The sequence below is a fragment of the Rhineura floridana genome, chromosome 9 (genome assembly GCF_030035675.1).
Source record: "Rhineura floridana isolate rRhiFlo1 chromosome 9, rRhiFlo1.hap2, whole genome shotgun sequence".
Classification (NCBI taxonomy): domain Eukaryota; kingdom Metazoa; phylum Chordata; class Lepidosauria; order Squamata; family Rhineuridae; genus Rhineura; species Rhineura floridana.
This window is the reverse complement of record NC_084488.1, coordinates 90,255,392-90,278,784: the sequence shown is the minus strand read 5'-3', so window position 1 is coordinate 90,278,784 and position 23,393 is coordinate 90,255,392.

Sequence of the window (23,393 nt, the reverse complement as noted above, 5' to 3'; positions counted from 1 at the left end):
ACACACGCCAACAGTGGTAGCAGAGGATGGTTATGCTCCACAGTGCATTACACCGGAGTAAGTTGCTGGTCTGAATGGCAGACGGAGTTCCAGAGAGGGCAGCTTGATTGATTGAACCAGACAGAGGTGAGCAACATGGCTGTAAACCTGTCTGGGGGAGGCTTGCCGATGGAACGGCTTAATGAAAAGAATTATGGCAGCTGGAAGCCGAGGACGCGGGCTTTGCTGATAAAAGAAGATTTATGGGACACAATAGATGGACCCATTCCGGTGGTACTGACTGCGGCTTGGACGCGTAGAGATCAGAAGGCGCAGGCTTTTATACTTCTGGCTCTATCTGACTCTCAACTGCTACACGTGAGAGATGTTACAAACGCCAAGGAGATGTGGGACCGGTTGGAAGGCAACAGACCGCGGGATCTAGATTGTGTTTGGCACGGAAGCTTTATCAAATGCGCTTCACGGGTGAGTGCGACATGAGTGAGCATCTCACAGAATTCAGACGCCTGTTTGTTGAGTTGACAGACCGAGGCATCGAACACTCTGAACTTCAGAAGACCTATCTGATTCTGGCTTCACTCGATGGGACTTGGAATAATATGGTCATGGCTTTCGAAGCCATGCCTGACGGAGGTTTGAACGTTGCGTTTATTGAGGAAAAATTGACCCAAGAATGGCAGCGGAGACAGGAGGTGAAAAGAGCCAAGTCGATGGAGGCTGTCAGGAAGCAAGAGGTGAAACATGCCGTGCCGAAGGATAATAAACAGGAGCAGCAACAGAGGCTGAAGGCTTGTTTTGTTTGCGGAGATCGACGACATCTCCAGCGGGATTGTGCAATCAAGCGAAACTCCAGGGATGGAGGCTTGAAGCAGGGAAGTGTGAACTTTGTTTGTAAACAGAAGTCTAAAGACTTGGAACAAATTAACTTTATTCTTGACAGCAGAGCAAGCCATATATTAATCAAAGACAGGAGTCTGTTTTACACGTCTACAGATGAGCAGGACTTTGTTTTACTTGCTGATGGATCACGGAAATCCGTAAAAGCTAAAGGTCTGGTGAAATTTGACAAGCTTGGAATAATGTCAGACTGTTTGTTTGTTCCGGAATTGGCTCATAATATTTTATCAGTTAGAAAACTGGTGAGTTGTAATTATTCAATTTTGTTCCACAAAGACCAATGTTCTGTAATGAGGGGAGATCAAGTGTGTTTGCAGGGAAGCCTTAATGATTCACAGTTTAAAATGTCCATGGGTGTGAAGTGTGCTGATGCCTTGAGTTCAATGGGGCGGAAAGGGAATGACGGTCAGGGCTGTAAACAGACAGCCGTAAAAGGCATGCCGTCGGTATTCACTGCCCAGATGGAGGAAGTTCACAGAGAACTAGAAGAGCCAGCATCATTTCAAGCAATCAGGCTGATGCCTGAGGCAGAGCAGCACAAATGGCAGCAGGCCATGCAGGAAGAATTACAAGCCATGCAAAAGAATGGCACATGGACATTAGTAAAGTTACCCATGGGTAAAAAGGCCATAGGTTGCAGATGGGTGTTTAAGAAGAAGAAAGCAAGTGCAGAGGTACAGGGCACGTTTGGTTGCCAAGGGATTCACCCAGCAGCATGGGACAGATTAAGATGCTGTTTTCGCCCTGGTTGTGAAACATGAGTCCATTCGTGTGCTGCTGAAGCTGGCAGCGATGCAGAACATGAGTGTAAATCACTACGATATAGGGACGGCATTCCTACATGGTGATTTAAGAGAGGAGATATATATGGAACTGCCTCCGGGTTCTGTGTCAAAGGAAGGGTTCGTGTGTAAACTGCATAAATCAATATATGGACTGCGGCAAAGTGCACGCTGCTGGAATGAGAAATTGGACAGAGTGTTGCATGGAATGGGATTCCAAAGATGCAAGGCAGATCCATGTGTGTATATAAAGAGACAGGGGATGAAAACCACGTTCTGTGCAGTTTACGTTGATGACATCATGTATTTTTATCATGAGCAGTAAGAGGAACAAGAATTTAATGAGCAACTGGGCAGGCAGGTGGACACAAAGAATTTGGGGCCTGTCACACACTATTTAGGCACGGATATTGTGCGTGCAGAAGACGGAAGCATAACATTGAGTCAGGAAAGTAAAATAAATCAGATCATAGAAGAATGCAACATGACAGAATGCAATGTTGTGAAGACTCCAATGGTTGTGGCTTTCCAACAGAATGTGCAGGAGACGCCTTGTACAGATCCTGAGAAGTACAGGCGCATAATAGGGGAATTGCAATATTTGGTGAAGGTGTCTCGCCCAGACATATGTAATGCAGTCAGTATTTTAAGCCGGAAGGTAGAGCATCCTTCAGAGGCTGACTGGCAAGGGATTAAAAGGATAGTGCGTTATCTGAAAGGCACGAAGACAAAGAGTCTGGTTTTGTCAGGAGCAAAGACAGGAGGTCTTGAATGTTTTGTGGATGCAGATCATGCAGGGGAGCTGAGCAGTCATTAGTCAACCTCTGGCATAGTTGTGATGTGGCACGGGTCATGCATTGACTGGAGCAGCAAGAAACAAAATGTGGTTGCAACATCAAGTGCAGAAGCCGAGTATGTGGCCCTATCACAGGCCTGTAATGAGCTACAATGGTTCGCAATGCTCATGCAGGAGATAGGCATTGATATGCAATTTCCGATTACTGTATATGAAGACAATCAGACCTGCATTAAGATAGCCACATCAGAAGCTCATACCAAGAGAACAAAACATATTAGTGTCAGATACTTTCACGTAAGGGATTGTGTGCAGCAGGGGTTTGTTACATTTTGTGACACTAACAACATGGTGGCTGACATAATGACCAAGCCTTTGTGTGAGGAGAAATTTGGCAAACTGGTGACAAGGCTTGGAATGAACCAAAGTTTGAGTGAATAAAGTTTTGAAATGTACTGAGATGTAATTTTGAACTGTACTGAACTGAAAATGTATGATGCAATGTACTGAAATGTATTGCAAGAGGTATTGTAGAAATGTATGACTGTATGACTATGTATTATGGAGATGTATTTCATGTGTATTTTGCAGTCTTAATGGAAAAAGGGGAGACTGTTGGGCTGGTGACCAGTAGGCATTACTGTCTCTAGTTGTTTTCCATGAAGCCTGCAAGTGTGAAGACGTAACTGAGGTTAAGGGGGAGTTATGTCTATGCCCTGTCTGGGAACGGACTGCCAGGGCCGTTGCTATGGTAGCCATCTGATAGCGACTGGGAAAGTTCTAACAGAGTCTGTGTGTTGTCATCTTCTGTATTATGCCTCTGAGCTGAGAGGCTGTTTTTTGTGTTTACCTATGGAGAGAGATGTACCAGAAGGGGGGTGACTGAAGAATCTCTACATGTATTTACTCTTAAGCCTCTGGCCTTAATGTCTTTCAATAAAGACTCTTAACATGCTCTGAAGAAGTTTCTTGCTCAACTTAACTCCAACGTAATGTATGCTGTTTCACACAACAACGCACACACGCCAACAATGTAAAGGTCAAGTTAACAGAAAATTTAGTATGAACACCAGGAATTAAGTGACTGACTTTTGTTTTGTTTCATAAGAAAAAAGGATGTTAGGGATACAGTAAATAAGGGGATACCAAAAAGTGTAAAACAAACAAAATAGTTTATGCTATAACTAAGCAGTAAAAAAACTAGCATGGAGCTTTTCTCCTCAAAAATTCCAGTTTAATCTTGTATCATGACAATGCCAATAATAATATAAAAGGTTTAGAAACAGAGTAAGAGCATATTACAATGCAAACATAGTGAAGCATTGAAGGACAGTGGTGCTGAGAACAATTATGCATAACTTTCTTGTTGAAGCTGATGAGATTTGAGTCCTTAACTTTGTAAAATATTTGCTGCATAATAGACTTCCATTTGTAAACTTATAAAATGCTTAATAAATATGTAAGAAAGTTTTCTGAATGGTCTGTTCATGTACCCCTTTTCAGAGAAAAAAAATGCATAGCTCCTAAAATCCATACTTTAGAACAGTTGCAGCTTTCGGTTTTTCCAGAATTAAAGTAATGTAATTTTAAAAAGTCAAAATTAAGGTTAACTGTCCTTTCTTTTTCAAAGGCAAGAAAAACCAAATTTGCTAAATGCTTGTGAGTCACTGAATGCTGAAAAGGCCTCATGTTGAGCTGCACACATTGGGAAATCCAGGCATTAGGCCTGAATTACAGCCTAGGTGGCCAGCCAGCCAGCTAACTGTAGTGTGCACAGCAGTATTTCTTCTCCTCTAGGGCTGTTTTCATTTTTTGCCAAGTACTAAAGAAAAAGAAGAAAAACTAACCACTATGATTGTGAGTATAGTGAGTGCTTTAAAAGAATAAAAGGTAACTTAGGGTAGATATTTCTTTTCAAATCACTTTAAGTTACCTCTTTATTTCACCCTTTAGCAATAAGCACCCAATCCTGCTCTTCTCATCCTATTCTTCAGATTCTAAATTGTTTTAATGGATTTTAATTTTGTATTATTATTTAATTTAAGAAATTATATTAAAATTTCTAACCCACCCTTCCTACTAGAAGGAGCCCATGCCGGCAAACAAGGAAGAAAACACTAAAAAATCTTAAAAATAAAACACCTTAAAAACACATTTTTTTAAAAAAAGCTTAAAAGTAGTAGTAAAGATTTTTAGGAAATGGTTTAAAACAACAAAAAGTCTCATAAATAGGCAATATGGCACCTCATAAAAATGGACATGTGAATTGGTCCATCAATGTAAAACCAAGTCATGTATAGGTTATATATTATTATGTGGCTAGTTGCTTTTAATTGAACCAAACTCTTCTGCTGCTTAGACATCCCCCCCTTCAAACTGTAACATTTTATTTGCTATATCCCACAAAGTGTAAAGCACTTTAACCTCAACAAATCCTAAAAAAAGTAGAAATAATTTAAAACAACCCTTTGGTAAATCCACCATACTATAAAGCACTCCACACTGACCTGAACAGCAACAAATTCCAGTGACATACATTGCAGGGTTTAGGCTGCAATCCTATATATGCATATTTGGGGGTATGATCCACTGATCTCACTAGCCTTTTCTAGACATGCATAGGGTTACACTTTCAGTTTTCTTTGTACTAGTAGAGCAGTGGGATAGTATTCTTATAATAGATACAAACATATGCAACAGATAATATTAGAAGCAAATCAACATCCTATGCAAAGTAGTCCTGTGTTGTTATACCCATTTTGCTGAAGGAAGTGGGAAGCAGGGAAATGCAGTGTGGGGGAAACATTTACTTTGTCACTCTCCCATGGAAAAAATCCTGCAGATGCCCATGAATTCAGGAGCTTGGAAAAACAGTCTCTCTCTCTCTCTCTCTCTCTCTCTCTCTCTCTCTCACACACACACACACACACACACACACACATGCACACACACACACACACACACACACACACACTATGCACCTGTCAAGGCCCACACCCTTAGGGAGGGTCCACTGCCCTCTCTCCAGAGCCTCCTGGTCCTGCCCTTCCCTGCTGTTGCTGCCTGTTCACATCTCTGAGTAGGCAAGCAATGAGGAGATGGAGCAGCACTCTTCACTTGCCTTGTGCTGTCTCTCTGTCTCTCTTTCTGTTGTTTCAATGCAGAGGGAGAGGGCGAATGACTGCTGCAGTGCTTTGGAGAGGAAGAGCCACTGTCGCACACATAAATGGGGCCCAACTGTTGGTACCTTGCCTAAGGGCTCCCAAAAATCTGGAACTAGCACTGTCTACTATAGCTTCTCCTCAATACACTGTGGTTAAAGGAAACCATGGATAGAGTGTAGCAACATCACATCTATTAAGCTGTTAGGAATGCAATGTTTATATCAACATTCTTGTCATGTTTTGGCTGTGTTTTGACGTTTATTCTGTCCGTGTTTTTCCTCCATAACTAAAAAAATTATTTAAGAATTTTAAAAAACAGGATTACATTATAATTATGAGCAACTTATCTATCAAATAAGACAAATCTATATACACAGTCTCTCCAGAAATATTCATTGTACTGGGTGAAATAATTATTGGATTATATGGATTTATATTTATACTGGACTTTAAAAAATCACATCAGTAATCAAAATTGCAAACCCTTGACAAGCTTAAGCTTTGTTTATATTCTTCTTTAAAGTTGTGGTTTTGATCAGAAAATAAAGTAAAAAAAAAGTATGTGCGGATTTTCTCCTGGAATATTTTCCAAAGAGTATTCAGTTTGAGCAAAGCTAACTATTTTTAACTGCTACCAAACTGGATTCATGTCAGTGTCTGAAACCTAGGTTTTGCCCTTGTGGCTTTATATAGTAAATACATCACAAGTAATCATGATCAAGTTTAAAATTATGGTATCCAAAATTATGAGACTTTTATTGATGGTTCATGAAACTGTTTAGAACTTGGCATGCTCTAGGTCAATGATGCTGACATGACAAAAAAAGTCTGATTTTATTATTAAAATAAGATGTTTGGAGAGCTCATCTTAAGCTGCTGGCCAAAGTTCCAGAGTGAATTATTTTCTACATCCAAATCTAGAGGGAGGTGACCAGGAAATAGGAGATTTGCTTGTGAAATCTACTGTGACTGCTTTGGAAGCCTGAAAGAGGATAATTGCATTTAATAGAAAAGGAGAGTGTGAAACAGAGAAAACATTTGCTAGTAAATACAGAATTAATTTTGCATGTGCAGAGATATATTCCTGAATGCCACTAAAAATTCCCCATCCAAATCTGAGCACTGTTGAAGTGTGTGATTAAGGGCTCATGTACAATTATGGCTTTTCTGTTTTTTTTATTTATATGCCTAATTGTCACTGCAGATCCACACACTCACCCTTCATGCATGTGAAGTCGAAACTCTCACTAGGGCCGGCAGAAGATGTTTTGCTGCCTGAGGGAAATACAAGATGGTGCTTCCCCTATTTTATATACAGGAACTGACCATACAGGCACTTGAATCTTATTTCAACAATGGCTATGGGATAGCTTACGGGGTACAAAGCAGACTGTGTAGCATATACATCTTTGTCCAATCCTTGCCCCCAAGGCAGGCCTCACTCTACCAATAGTAGGGCTGGCCCTGACATTTTGACCAATGGTAGGGTTGGCTCTCATATCAAAATCCAGCATTCTGTTCCTTGGTTTACTTAGAGTTGGAATTCCAGCTGCTCTCATAGCCCCCCCAAAATAAGGATAGCAAAGTCCTAATTTCAGACATGTCTAGTAATCAGAGTACACTGGGCAACCTGCACAAATTTCACACTCTGTCTGTTTTGAAAGTATTGTAGCAACTTTGATACTCTCCCAGTGGTGTGTCAAGTACAGATGAATACAAATTCTCAAATGCAGATAATGATGGCCATACTCTGTCAGACACAGTCTTGCACCCTGCAATATGGGTGTAATAATAATGGACTTCTTCTGCATTGGCACTCACAGAGTAATTTTAAATGTTTACATACTCAAAAGAAAATCATTTTTGAATGACATAAGATGTGTTAAACAGACCACGAGCTCCTATTTTTGCTGCTACATGCTATTTCTGAGTTGACACGCTATTTCTGAGTCACAAGTACACTAAAATCCTGGACACCTGAACTGTTTTCTGTTGGGCAGCAATCACTTCAGTGCCAGGGAAGACCAACAGAAAAGGCTTAAAAACAAACCAAAAATCTAGGTAAAGGGTGTTTTACTCCAGCCTGTTTGTCAAACTGGCAAAATTTGCCAACCTAAATATCAGTCACTGCTATGACTTCTTTTATTGGCTAAAAACAATGAAAAGTGGTATCAGGCTAGTTTCTCATGAAACAAAGGAGGAGAATAGTGCCTGCAATAGTGCATAGTGCCTCATATTTCAGGTTCTATAAATGCTAGGTATCTGGTAATTGTGGTTATTGGGGGAACACTGCCCCCTTTGCACCCCCTGTGGATGCCCATGCTAACATGCTTTTTTATTTTTAAAGTCAGTCTTTCTGTTTTTAATTTGAAGCATAGTTCTGGGCAATGGGGACGGGTGGCTTCACAATGCCCACATGGGCCAACCAATTGCAGCACTCTGCAGAACTTGAGGTGGATTTTGTATGGTTTTAAGATGCTGTAAAGAGGAATGGGGGAGGAATTTGTTCAGTCTGTTTTTTGCAGCAGATCAGATTGTCAGACTATGCACTTCTCCAGATCTTGCAATATGGTTTCTGTCCCCAAAATACAAAAAAAATGTATTTTACATTATAAATGCTTCCAAAATACATGGTTTATGGTGGGATGCATTGTAAAACATTGAAGCACATTGAGAAATTTGTGTTTTTATGGGAAGGGTGTATACATAATGCATCAACTTTGCATGAATTCTTTTAGAAAGTTGGCAAAAAATGGCACTGGTGCAGAACAGACAGGCTGGTCCATCCATTGCTAACTGCAATCTGCCTTGGAGATAGAAAAGAAATCAAAAATCCCATGCCATGCCTAAGTATGTCTTTGAATCCTGGCCAAAGAGATCAGAATGTTGGCAATTGACAGTGGGACTTTACAATCCTCATTGTAGTATCCTCCTCTAAAGAACGTATTATTACTCTTAAATTCCTGACCAAAAATCCAATCATATGTTTCTGTCTAATGGTGTGAGTTGTGGAAATCTTCAATCTAAGACAGATAGATAGATGGGGGGGGGGAGAGAGAGAGAGAGAGAGCGAGCATGTGTGGATTAAAACTAATTTCCAATACTTCAGCCAGAGACTGTCTGGATAAATTGATTCAAACACAAATGAGGAATGAAATCACAAACTGGGGGTGTGAAGAACCTTGGTTTTGAAATTTCACCAGGAGATTCATAATCTTTTGTTCCTGAGGCACCCTGTTTGTTATCAAAAAGTATTCTGGTGGGACAGTGCCATGGAGCTGCACTCCTGACACCAGCATCACTGCAGATTACCAGAATGGTGTGAGGACAAGGCATGGTAGTAGCAAGGTCAGAACTGCATGGGCGCACTGGCAGAACCAGTCAAATTCTCCCACCAGACCACACACACAATGTTGACCTCACTCCCACCCTGCCCTACCCCATCTCTGCCAGTGACAGCAACACTGGTGTCAGGAAGGTGGCTCTGTAGCACCGCCCCACCTTGCCAGCCATTTCTACTTCAGACAGCAAAACATTTTAGGCCAGTCCTGTCCATCTGTCATTGTAAATGAGTGGACATAGCCTCAAAACTAGAGATAGGAGCTGGGGAACATTTTGCAATGAGCTTGAGGTCCACATATTCAGCAGAATTAGATGGTTAAGTCCTAAGGTGGTAGATTGGATTGTACCACTATAGAAACTGGAGGCAGGATATCATTTTTAAATGCACCCCAACCTAAAAAACTTCTTGTCAGAACTAGCATAATAGGAAGTTAGGTTCTAACCGGCCCTCTATCTGCTCTGCTATTTTCCTCCTTGCAGTAAGGTTCTTTTTAAGGGAATGATTAAAAAATGAAATCCCCCACCCCCACATAGCATCTAAAGTGGTACACTTCATTATACCACCTCAAGATTCTACCACTTCGTAATGCTGCACATTTGGATCCTGAGTCTGGGGTGAAGAGAGACTTTCTAACAAGAGTTAGGTGAAAGGGTGGTGTACAACCGGAGTGTGGCCTGTAAGAGTGTTCTCAAGAAATCTGACACAGGATTAGGATCAGAGCTTGGAAAAGTTACTTTTTTGAACTATAACTCCCATCAGTCCAATCCAGTGGCCATGCTGGCTGGGGCTGATGGGAGTTGTAGTTTAAAAATGTAACTTTTCCAAGCTCTGATGATGCTATACAGGCAGGCCCCACTTATACGGCAGGTTCCGTTCCGGACTGCCTCCGTAAAGCGTAAATCGCTGTAAAGCGGAACCCGTTGTCAATAATGAGGCGCGTCATGTGAAAATGACGTCAAAATGGCGCACGACAGAAAAAAAACACCGTAAAAGCGGAACAAGCGCCTTAATTTGGGGACTTTCCCTAATTGAAAGCTGCCACATTAGTGAATCACTGTAAAGCAAAAAGCTGTAACGCGGGGCCCTACTGTACCTTTTACATGAGCATGATGTAATGTCCTATGACACTGAGCAAGAACAAAGGTCAGTGCTCATCAGTTGTTTCCTATCATGGCAAGTCTTAGAATTTGCTCATTAGCCCTCTGAAATCAGTCAAGATAGGAGCAACAAGAGGCGCTGCCATTTAGGCTACCCTGTAATCATAAGAACCCAGATTTTAAGATCACAAATCCAAATCGAGCATTCCCAACAGATGGCTGTCCAGCTGCCTCTTGAATGCCTCCAGTGTCGGAGAGCCCACTACCTCTCTAGGTAGTTGGTTCCATTGTCGTATGACTCTAACAGTTAGGAAGTTTTTCCTGATGACCAGTCAAAATCTGGCTTCCTGCAACTTGAGCCCATTATTCCGTGTCCTGCACTCTGGTACTATCGAAAAGAGATCCCTGCCCTCCTCTATGTGACAACCTTTAATGTACTTGAAGAGTGCTATCATATCTCCCCTAAGTCTTCTCTTCTCCAGGCTAAACATGCCCAGTTCTTTCAGTCTCTCCTCATAGGGCTTTGTTTCCAGTCCCCTCATCATCCTTGTTGCGCTCCTCTGAACCTGTCCCAGTTTGTCTGCATCCTTCTTGAAGTGCAGAGACCAGAACTGGACACAGTACTCAAGATGAGGCCTAACCAGTGCTGAATAGAGGGGAACTAATACTTCATGAAGTTTGGAAACTATACTTCTGTTAATGCAGCCTAATATAGCATTTGCCTTTTTTGCAGCCACATCACGCTGTTGGCTCATATTCAGCTTGTGATCAACGACAATTCCAAAATCCTTCTCACATTGCTGAGCCAAGTATCCCTCATCTTATAACTGTGCATTTGGTTTCTTTTTCCTAAGTATAGAACTTTGCATTTATCCCTGTTGAATTTCATTCTGTTGTTTTCAGCCCAATGCTCCAGCCTATCAAGGTCCCTTTGAATTTTCTTTCTGTCTTCCACGGTATTAGTTGTGCCCCCCAATTTTGTATCATCTGCAAATTTGATAAGCATGCTCTGTACCTCCTCATCCAAGTCGTTAATAAAAATGTTGAAGAGCACTGGGCCCAGGACCGAGCCCTGTGGGTACCCCACTTGTTACTTCTGCCCAGTTTGAGAAGGAACCGTTGATAAGCACTCTTTGAGTATGATTCTGGAGCCAACTGTGGATCCACCTGATAGTTGTTCCATCCAGCCCACAGGTAACCTGGACTCTATTTTGGGCTTTAAAAATTAAGGCTAACAAATTGAATTGGACCCAGAAACCGGTTGGGAGTCAGTGTAGCCAACAAAGCACAGCCTCAGGCCCTATTTTGAACCAGCTACTGTTTTGGGATTATTTACAAAGGCAGCCCCACAGACAAACCATCTCTTTACCTTGGCCTTTGAAGCCTGAATATATATACACACAAACATGTGAGCTCACGCTCGCACACACATGCACATACACACACATTTTAGGGTCCTCCCTCATGTAAATTGCTTTAACTGATTTCAATACTGTATTGTTTTATATTGTTAAGCCACCCTAGAATTTTGTGGTGAAAGGTGGGTAAGAAATCCTATAAACAGTCTCTCTCTCTCTCTCTCTCTCTCTCTCTCACACACACACACACACACACACACACACAGAGTGAGGGTAACTGCAATCAATCTCCAGCCATGTATAGTTGCAGCTTGCATATCAGCCAAAGTTGAAAAGGGCACTTTGAGCCACAGAGGCCACCTCAGCCTCTGGTGAAATGCTGGGTCAATAAGCACCTCCAAGGTTTGAATCTGGTCCACTAGGGAAGGGGTAGGGAAATAGTTTTCAGCCCAAGGACCACATTCCCTTCTAGGCAACCTCCAGGGCCCCATGCCAGTGGTGAGTGGGGCCACAAGCAAAACTGGGCAGAGCAACAAACATAATGTTAACTTTACCTTTGTACTGTAGGCTTGTTTCTACACACACTCGCACATCCCTCTTTTCCTCCATCCATGCTAGTAAGAAGCATTCTCAGAATTCAACTACACATTGTATTCAGACAAGAACACTCAAGGGATAGTGAGGGGTGTGGCTGGGGAGGGTGTGTGGTCTGGAGAGAGTCCTGAGGGCCACACAAAGAGGTGTGAAGGTCCACATTCAGCATCTGGGCCTGAGGTTCTCAATCCATGTTGTAGGTGGAGCGCAGCCCCTTCCAAAACAGGCTGAACACCACTCACTTGGATCGGCAAACAACCTACCTCCATATTGTCTGGACTGAGACTCAGTTTATCAAACTTCATCCGGTTCATTACCATGCCCTGACACTTACTCAGGACATCCACAGTCTCATGTGGGCTCCTACTGGGAGGAAGGACAGGATATAAATGTAATAAATAAAATAAATAACGTGCATATTATTTGGGGGGGGGAAAGATTGCCAGAAGGGCTGTGGGTCAGTGTGAGAGCACATGCTGTGCATGCAAAGGGTCTGCCAGTTCAATACCTGATATCTCTAGGTAAGGCTGGGAGAGACTTATCTGAAATCCTGGATTGAGCCCCTGCTCAGTGTAGACAATATTCACTAATAGGCAAAAAACCTTGCGGTTTAAGAACGTACCTATAGCCAACAGATATTTCTATCAAACTTTAAAAAGCAGGGAAATTGGGCAGCTATAGTGAATGCACCAGGGGAGCAGGAGACCTGACCTCCTCTCTGAGGTATTGTACTGCCCTACAAATTGGTCAAAATGCAAACACAATTTGGGTTGGTCTTTCACAGTCCAATCCACTTGCTGTGTAGCTTGGAAGAATTTGGTAACGTGCCTCTGAGCATATGGTGAGTGGTGGTAATACCTGCCATCTCCAAAGATGGAGGATTATATTTTTGCATGTTTGTTGGTGTTCTTACTTTGCTTCTTTCCTGTGTTACTAATGTTTCTACAGAGAATCTAAACTAGAACATTTTATTTCCCTCACTGTTCATCCTAGAAATCTGTGTCAAATTTATTTTTATTAATTTCAATGCCTTTTTATTGGTCAATGTCATATGATGGTGAAGACAGCCTTTTGTGTTTCAAATCAGAGGTTATGTTCTGTTTTTAAACTTTTAAACTGCAGAAGATGAAGGTCAGAGTATGGGGCAAGGTCGGTATTAGGATTACAGGTACTCTGTGAACATGGCTGATTTTTAATTAATTTCAACAGATTATGAGAACTCTCAGAGAAAAAAGTCCAAAGGGCTCTGGGTTTTCTCTCTCTCTTTTTAAACTTTGAACTCTCTATTCTCTCTGACTGTTTTGTGTATCACCATGAAAATTTAGAGGGTTGTTAAGCAAGCATTTCTGAGTTCAGGACTATAAGTTTTATAAGGTTTTTTTTTTTTTTTTAAATGAGCTTATGGGAAGCATCAGAATGTCATTCGGGGGTATTTTCAATTTAACATTGCGGAATGTGAAAAATCCACGCTGGCTATAGTATACAGCCACTCTTGTGGCTGTATAACTAAGACAGATGGGCCAATGGTCTGACTCAGTATAAGGCAGTTTCCTATGTTCCTTGAGATAAAGCTGGGAGTCATCAGTAACTCCTTGACACCCCAGAGATCTATGGGTGATCTCTTCCAGTGGTTTAATGCAGATGAGGGGTTCCCAAACTGTGGTCCATGGACCACCCGTGGTCCACGAGCTCCATTCAAGTGGTCTGTTTTATGGCTGCATGAAATATTCATATACTGATTTTTAATTATGTTTTATTTTATTTTATTTCTTATATTGTATTCTATGAAATGCAAATTGTAATACAATAAAAATACAATATAAGACATAAAACAAGCAATCAAATAAAATTAAAAATCTCACTGCATCTACCACAGCACATTACAATTGCTATAACAGGCAGAAAAATAGTTAAGTGGTCCGCCAAGACCATCAGCAATTTTCAAGTGGTCTGTGGGAGAATAAAGTTTGGGAACCACTGATGTAAATGTTTAAAAGCATGGGGGAGAAAGAGAAGCTTGTAGGAACCCAAAGCAGAATGGCCAAGAAAAAGTCTGCCAGCACCACCATCTGGAATAGGCCATGCAAGTTGGAGCAGAACAGTGCTAAGCAGTGCCTCCCGCACCCAGCTTGGATAGCCTATCCAGAAGGACACAAAGGTTGATGGCATTGTAAGCTGCTTCAAGAGAATCAACAGGATCACACCTCCCCCACTTGGCAAAGGCCATCTTGGCAAAAGCCATCCCACAGAGTGACCAAGGCAGTTTCTGTCCCATAATAGGGCCTGAAGCCAAATGGAAATGAATCTGGGATTAAAACACCAAGCTGAATATCCGAGCTGGGGATGACAGTCTAACTGAATCCAAGTCTTAACTGTGTCATACCATCTATGCTTTGCAGTCTGTGGTTCTTTCCCCTCCACTAGACTAGATTTTCTTGAATGTATTTACAATTTTGGCATTGTAAGATACTGCTTCAACTCATCTTGTACATTGTATCTTGTACAAGCATTGTATCTTGAGCTATATTGGAAGAACCCTAATGACCTGGGCACAGATGATCTGCATTACAAACCAAGACAAAACACCAGGGGTCCCATGTAAACACAATGATCCTTCATCACACCAGCTAATTTTCTAAATGGTTCCTGTTGACTAGGGTTTCCGGTTCAAACTATATTACATTTTGCTGACCCAGAAACAGCATGGGCCAGCAGGATCCCTTTAAACCAATTAGCTGACATGCTGGGAGACCATCGTGTGTGTGTACCTAACTCTTGTGCTGTTTCAGATTATGATTTGGGCCATATAGATTCGGGTTACAAGGGTGCTTTCCTTCATTCCCCATAGAATATAGCAGATGGGACTATTTAATATTTTTGTTCTAATTGTGCCATGCAAATGATGTCAAAAGAATCCCTGCTTCATGTACACATTATTCTTATGCTGCCTCTTCTCAGACCAGTTTTGCTCACATGCCTTTGAAAATGAGTCTTAAGCTGTTAAAACTTTATTTGTTCACCTACTGCCTCTTCCCTGAGTGCGCCAGCTAGTCTACTGAACAGAAGCAGGTTTCAATTAAAGAGCTCTATAATGTAGGCTTTAAAAAAGAAAGAAAGAAATGGATTGAACTTGCATTGTTGAAAGCACAAAAAAAACACATTGGAAAAGCTAGGAAACAGCTTCAAAGAACTGACAGTTGAAGAATATTAATAGCATTCATGTAGCCCATGAGGAAGAAAAGTTGGCAAGCTTGTACCTAGGAAGACAGCAAAGCGGAGGCTAGATGTTGATAAAATAAAATATGGAAGGAGGAAGAGAGTCTAAAAGAGACAGTGTTTGAGACAAACAGGGAACCTATTGCCATGAAGCCTTGTTATGTTACCAGATGCATCTAACTGGCAATTGTTAGAAAGCCGGACTACTAGATGGACTTTTGGTCTGATTCAGGTAGTCAGTTTCTATGTTCTTATGAAATATACCAGAAACAGACAGCAATGATTAAGTTACAAATGCTGCAGATGTTAATTGCTAAAAGCTATATATGAATGCTGTGAACTGCATGCCAAGGAAACACTTGAATATTAGCCAGCTAAGGATCCGACCCTATTAGATCTGCCAAGGGCAAATATGTGAAGAGGACACAAAAACTGCTGAGCCAGTGCAACATTGCATGTTGTGTCGTAGTGCTGCCCGCAGACCATGGGGATGCTATGGAAGTGCAGCAAACTGTATTGATGGGCCCCTTCAGACATCTGATTTATTGTGCATTCATGATGATTTTTGCTTATGGCACTTTTGTAGGGGTGTTCTCATGCTGCTGTGTACCTGGGTACAAGTTGCCTGTACCTGTGTATAGCTGCTCATGAGAAAGACTCTGCACATGGTGATTTTTATGGTCACCATGTGTAGCTGTCCCCTGAATAAACTGGAGTTCTGCTAAGGTGTTCATGCCTCCCTGCATTCTCTCCACATGACTTGAACGTATGTAGCTTTCTCCCCTAGGAGAGCCTGTCCCAGACAATCAGCTATGGGCAGCTGCTGTCAACCAGTAGTGAGATAAAGAAGAAACGTCAATTGGTGGAGCAGGACCTTTGAGTAGAGCTAGGGTTAAAAACTGGCTGACAGAGTTGATGAGTTGACTAAAGCTGATGCTGAGTTACTAGCTTCAGGGAGGTTGGAGGAGTTGAGAACGGTGTGGGGAAGGAAGGGAATCCAGCCCCAGAGGCAAAAAAAAGAAGTCTAAGTGAAAGTGCAGCAAAAGAGGGAAGGAGGGAAGGGGGGGGAGTTTAGCAAGGATGGCAGTGCAAGGCTAAGCATGTCTACTCTGAAGTAAGTCCCACAGAGTTCAGTGGAACTTACTCTCAGGCGAGGATGGAAAGATCTGTTAATTTCGGTTCTCTCAGTTTCTCATTTTTCCAATCTCAAATTCAGTTCTTCCCATTTCTGCAGCAATTTGCTTTAAAAAAAAATCCTCAGGAAAATTCTCCAACATTTTACAGTGAATTTCTGCTAATAAACACATTTTTGTAAGCTACTTCTCATTATCTAATGCATTTTTGCAAGTTATTTTCACTTGTATATTCATTTTAATGCACACTTTCACCTCATATATGCATTTTTGTAAATATTGTTTAGTTGGCGAACTGCATCACAAAATTCTAATAAATGTGAATTTCTAAGGATGGCTATGTTTTGGTTCTACTGATTCAGAAAGTGCAAATTTGATAAATTCTGCTTAAAATGTGAACTCTATTGAAATTCCCACCCATCCCTACTCTCAGGTAAATCAGGGAAAACACAGCAAATGAGGGAAGGGGAGAGTGTTCAGCATCTGAAGGACCACAGTAAACATGTCTTGCATCTCATGAGAAATAATTGTTCTGGAAGATGTGTTCTTTTAAAGGGAAAAATATCTCTCTGTGTGTGGTGTGCGAGAGTGTGCGAGAGTGTGTGAGCATGACAATTGTGTAGTTAGGGCTGAAATAGAGGAAAGGGCAAATGACAATCCAGAGAGTGGCAGATGACAGAGGCAGGAGCAAAGAGGAGGATAACTGCCAACACAGTTATTCTAGGGCCCTTCAAAGTGGTTTCTGGTTGCTGCAGAATCTTTTCATACTTCTCATTTTATAAAACATTTCATAGTCCAAGGGCAGCTGCACAGGCATGTACATGGTTACAGAAGCTCATTTTATTAATTTTACTTTTGAAAGTGTATTGTCCATTTCTATGACAAATTGGTGCTTGTTCCCAAGTAAACGTGTTTAGCATCAGGAGAAGCAAATACTATTTTATTAGTTGGTACTATGGTACTATGATTTAAGTAAGTTTTAAAATGAGAAACTGCATATGCTCAGTGTATTTCAGATATTAAAATCAGGGTTAACACACTACTTTTGTTTGTTTTTTACTCTAGCAGGGGGATGGGGAACCTGTGGCCTTCCAGATGTTGTTGGATTCCTCTTCCCATTGGCCCCAACTAGCATGACCAGTGGTCAGGGATGATTTGAATTGGAGTCCAACAACATCTGGAGGGCCATAGGTTGCCCTTTTCCATTCTAACATGGCAATATTGTGGAAGCAGTTGTAAAGCACAGAACAGCGTGGCAGGGAACATGACACACAGGGGGAGAGGAGAAATGTTAACTCTGTGCAACACAACTGAAGTTCAAATAATACTCATGACTCACAGGGCAGGGCGGGGGGAGACCGTAAGACCACTAAGTCCAGGAACTAAAATGAACTAGCTATGTTGTTAAAGAGCAAACAAATAGGGATACATTTGCCCACTTGTCATATATGTAGATCTCGTGCCCAAATAAATAAATACAACATTATTTTAGCTCCCTGACCCTCTCCCAGATAGCTGCAGAAGCAAAGTCTATTGCACAATGAATTAAAGCCTTCTCATTCACTTTTTTTTTTCTTATCACAGTTTGTGAAGATATCCAGCTACTATTGGTCTACATTGTCTGAGCTGTGAAAACATGTGTTTCCAATGCTAATGTCAACAGCCACATGGAAGTTGTGTTTTGTACTACTGTTAGTTCAGAGTATTAACTGAATATGAACTGGAACATATTGATTTTGGTGTTTAAATAATTCTGTTGCTTTAGAATTCTTTTCCTTTATAGAAAATGAAAAAGCTGTTAACATTAATTTTTAAAAATTAAATACTAATTATTGTTTAAACAACAAATAAGGAATGACGCAAAATGAAAAATCATCGTAGGACAAACCAGAATATGGCTGGAATATAGGCAGCTGCTTTATTCCAAGTGAGGCCATTGGGTCCATCTAGCTCAGCACTGTCTACACCAACTGGCAGCCGCTCTCAGGGATTTCAGGCAAGAGTCTCTCACCACCCTACCTGGAGATGCCAGGGACTGAACCTGGGACCAAGGCAGATGCTCTGCCACTGAGCTACGGCCCTTCCCCCATCTGATACACTTTCAGTTGTAAGCAAATTTCATTGAACTCAACTCAGTGGTACTAAACTTGCATAGGATTAAGCTAAGGATACACTTCACATTTCTTCCTGAAGGCCAGGAGAGAGAAATATATCCAGTGGTTGTCCAATAAGAAACAGCACAATTTTGGGGAAACCACAGTAAAAATATTGCTTCTTTCCACGTATCTTCATTTTCTTTACAGTGCAATCTGTAATCGTATTTACTCAGATGTTAATTCCACAGAGTACCATGAGACTTATTCCTTTGGAAATGTGTCTTGGTTTGGAAACTTCCCTAACAATCCTTTACCCACTTACCTGGGAGTAAGCCCCATTGAAGACAGTGGGGCTTACTCAGAGCCAGCACCAGGCATGACAGGGCCCTTGGGCACCAGCTTGTCCCGGGCCCCGGAACTCCCCTTCTGCGATTCGCAGCAGGATTGGTACAGCGGATTGCAGGGCAGGAGATCCCAAGCCGCCCGCCATTCCCCCATTCTACTTACCTTTCTCTGTGCTTTTTTTCAGGGGTGAGCACTGCTCACGCAGGTTTGCCATCAATCAAGATGGTGGCCGATGTTTCCCTAAGGGACTGAAGCCTCTGCCGCCATGTTGGTTGATGGCACGCATGCGTGCTACACGTGCACATTGCTGCCATCAACCAAGATGGCGGCAGAGGCTTCAGCCCCTTAGGGAAAACTCGGCCGCCATCTTGATTGATGGTAAACCTGCGTGCGCAGCGCTCACAGCCACAAGAAACAGCAGAGAGAAGGGTAGGTGAAGCAGGGGAATGGTGGGTGGCTCTGAAGCTCCTGCCCTGCTGCCGTGGATTGCAGAAGGGGAGTGCAGGGGCCCTCAGCCAGTGCCCCACCTGGCCACCCTTTAGAACTGGCCCTGCGCTTACATCTAAGTAGGAGTGCACAGGTTTATGCATTAAGCATAGGATTTCATGGCTGGTCTCAACTGGAAGAGCTTAATAGGGGTTACTGATGCTTTTAATGTGCATTCCTAAACATTTACCAAGTCTGCAGTACTAATCCCTCTTATTTGGGAGTAAGCCCTATTGAATTCAATAGTACTTCTATAAGTCATTTGTATGGACATTGTAACTACCTTACAGAATTATTGTAGTGTGGTTTGAAGGAGTGTTTGCAAGAATGAGACAAATACCAAAGTGAAATCCTGTTTTAAAAAAATTCAGAAGAGGGCATACTCGTAGGAGCAATGTCATGCATCTACTGTATGTTAAAAAATTGAGAATACACAATTTATGAATATGTTCATCTCTCTGTAGCCCTCACCTTTCCAGGTCATCAAATACAGCCAAAGACATATGATGGAGATGGCATGAAGAGCAGACTCTGGAGGAGTGTGCCATTTTCTTGCCTTCAACCTTGAGGTATATGTAGGTTTGGTGCATGATGCCTGAATGGAAAAGGTGAGGGCTGTATGAGCAAATCCATAAATGGTATCTAAGGCAGGGGTAAAAAACTTGTGAACAACTTGATGAGAAGCCAGTGTGGTATAGTGGACTGAGACCTGGGAGACCGGGATTCAAATCCCCACTTGGCCATGAAGCTCACTGGGTGACCTTGGGCCACTCACTGTCCCTCAGCCTAACCTACCTCACAGGGCTGTTGTGAGGATAACATCGGGAGAAGGAGGACCATGTTTGTAAGCCACCTTAAGATCCTTGGAGGAAAGATGGGATATAAACTTAATAAACCATAAATGTTGTTGGACCACAGCTGCCATCACCTCCGATTATTAGCAATGGTTGCTGGAGCTGTGGTAAGAATGCCATTTTAACACAAACTTACCTTGAACAGTTATTGGATGGATTTCTATGTGCATGTTTGTAAAGTTGTTTGAATATTTATTTTATTTATGAATATTCTAGATCAGGGATGAGGAGACTTTAGGTTTTTAGGATCTACTTTTTTAAAAAAAAGATTCTGCAAGATCCATCACCTGGAATCAAGTGCAGAAAATATAAATTGAAAATTAAATAATTCTTTCCCAAGTAATTTGTTTTGAGTACCAAAACTAAACTGCTACCAGGCCAAGTTCAAGGTTCTAGTTTTGGTGTACAAAGGCCTATACATCTTGGGACCAGGATACCTGAAAGACCATCTTACTCCTTATATACCCAGTCGATCACTGCGCTCTACAGGTGAGGGCCTCCTGCAGATACCATCTTATCAGGAGGTCTGTTCCGCATAACGTACGAAGTGGACCTTTAGTATTGTGGCACCTACTCTTTGGAATTCCTTCCCTTTACATATTAGACAGGCACCATCTTCGTTATCTTTTTGGCGCCTTTTGAAGACTTTCCTCTTTCAACAAGCCTTTTAAGTTGAGACCTATCCCAGTCTGCGTCTGTGTTGGAATTGCTTTTTAATATGTTTTTAACCCCTTTTTTAAAAATGATATGTTTTTAACCTTTTTTTAAAAGATGTCTTCAAAGCTTTTTAAAAAAATGTTTTTAAAGTTGTTTTGTTTTAATGTATTTTAATGTCTGTTTTTATGATGTTTTAAAGTGTTTTTAGTGCTTTTGTTTGCCACCCTGGGCTCCGGCTGGGACGAAGGGTGGGATATAAATCAAATAATAAATAAAAAAATAAATTGAGCATACAAAAATCAATTTACAATACTTCCACCCACAATCTCTAATCATTTCATCAGTGGAAATTTAGGAGGGGAGGGGATTCATTTTGTTGTTGCCATTACTACATGATGAGAAGTCAGAAATCCTCACTGATCAAATTCAAATCACCCAGAGATCTTCCAGTAGATCCCAACCTACCTTCTGCCCAGGCTTTCTGTAAAGTGTATGTAAAAGCTAAACACTGTGGTGTAAATAATTAAAAAGGGTTGTTACTGATAACATTTTGCTACTGAGCTGCAAACATTTCCACTGAAAAACCATAAAAGATAATGAAAAATAATCCAATACTAATTTCCACATCAGCAGTTCTCTCACACCCGCTCTCTCACAGTCCAGAGCTTTCCTGAGTGTTCCTTATCCTCAAGAAAGGTTTTCAGGTAAAAAGCCTTCCCCTTGTGTATCATTATTAACCTGCCCTTCACCTTTATTGTTGTTGTTGTTGTTAATTTACATGCCCTTCGCCTTTAGATCCCAGGACAGGTTACAAAATTTAAAATGCAATATTAAAATAGTTTAAACTAACTACATATTATGAATAAACTCTGCATATTATTTATTTCTGGTATTTACATATTGCTTAATATTCAGAATTTCTAAGTGGTGTACATAAAATTAGTACTATACAATATATCAGTACAATAAAATAACCTCACAAAAAAGCAGGTGCCTCAAATTGGAAGAATTTCAGTTCAAATAACATTTTAAGCAGCTTACTTTTTGTTCCATTCCCCCCATAAAACGTTTATATATGAACATTCAATACATTAGGGGCTACAGTCACACAGATTTACCTAGGAGTAAGTGTCACTGAATGCAATAAGACTTCTGAATAGACATGTATAAGGTTCTGCTGTGGATGCCTACATCAAATAAAGCTATCAATTCTGTACAGATAATAGAGACCATTATGTAGTTACAATATTTTAATAGCTATAATTATGAGAGTTACAGAAGGTGGTATTTTAGTTTTAAAATGTTATGGTGCTGCAGGAAAAATGAACTGAGCAAAGTTACGTTCCATTTTCTACCACAAGTGATTCCATTGAATATAAACCTTCAAAGGAAACTGTTTCAGGAAGGACAACAGACCTAGCGTGCCTTGCCTTCTTGCCAGTAAAAGGGAATTGCTTCAGTGACACATTTAATAAGTGTCAATGAAGCCATTTCCTTTTGCTGGCAGCAAATGTGTATATACACTCATTGAATGTTACATGTGAATAACTGTACTAGTGTACAGCTCGACTGTTGTGTACCCAGGTACAGAGAATGCACACTCATTGGACTTTACATGTGAATAACTGTACTAGTGTACAGCTCAACTACTTGTGTACCCAGGTGCAGAGACCATACACTGGTTGAATGTAATGTGTAAACAGGGCCAATGTGATCCCACTTTCAATATTGCACCTGCAAAGGTTTCAGGGTGGACATACTGCTTCATTTCCAACCAGCGTAAGCCCCATAGCTTCCTGCTAAAATCATGTAACTTTTTATACCACAAATGCTTCAGGGTGCAGGTGGGGGTTGCCCTGATTTTGTTGTGCTACAGTGCAAAAATGCCTGTCCCAATGGCAATAACGCGGTAACATCACAGAACACCTAATAAAGCAGAATGATGTGTGGAAGGTCCAGGATATATCCATCACTAATAATCTATTATTTCTTCAATGGCATGTTGCAGAATGCACCCACATAAAAGTGGAGGGGCTTGATGCCTCTATCCTGGCAGCGGCTCTTCCACTGTAGACAATTCAGCAACCTGATGTGGTGAAACATTGACAGGAAGTGTGGGGGACATGAACCAGTGACAGGACTGCCTCACTTATCAAGTGTCATAATGGCATTTTGGGCCACATAAGTTAGCTACCTAGCTAAACCATGAAATATGATAGTAACTTGTTCTAATGGAATTGCAGCTGATAGCCAGCATCCCAGGATTGTCCTAATCCACATATCTCACTTAGGACGTTGTTGTGAAAGAGTTGGCAGTGCTTGAGCTCTATCCACAGGCACAGGAACGTATAAGAACAGGGTGCCCATCCCATATATATCAATACAAGTAAATAAGCTTAAATGTCAGTAATCCAGCATAATTGAGGATATCTGTCAGTGTTAAAATGAGTGCTTCCAGATTGTTACTATTTTCAGGTGGAATTCAATCACATACTGGCAAATTCAGCTTGCATAATTAAAGTTGATTAGCGCTGTTGCACAACAATCCCACTTTTCTCCCATATCAGACTTCTTG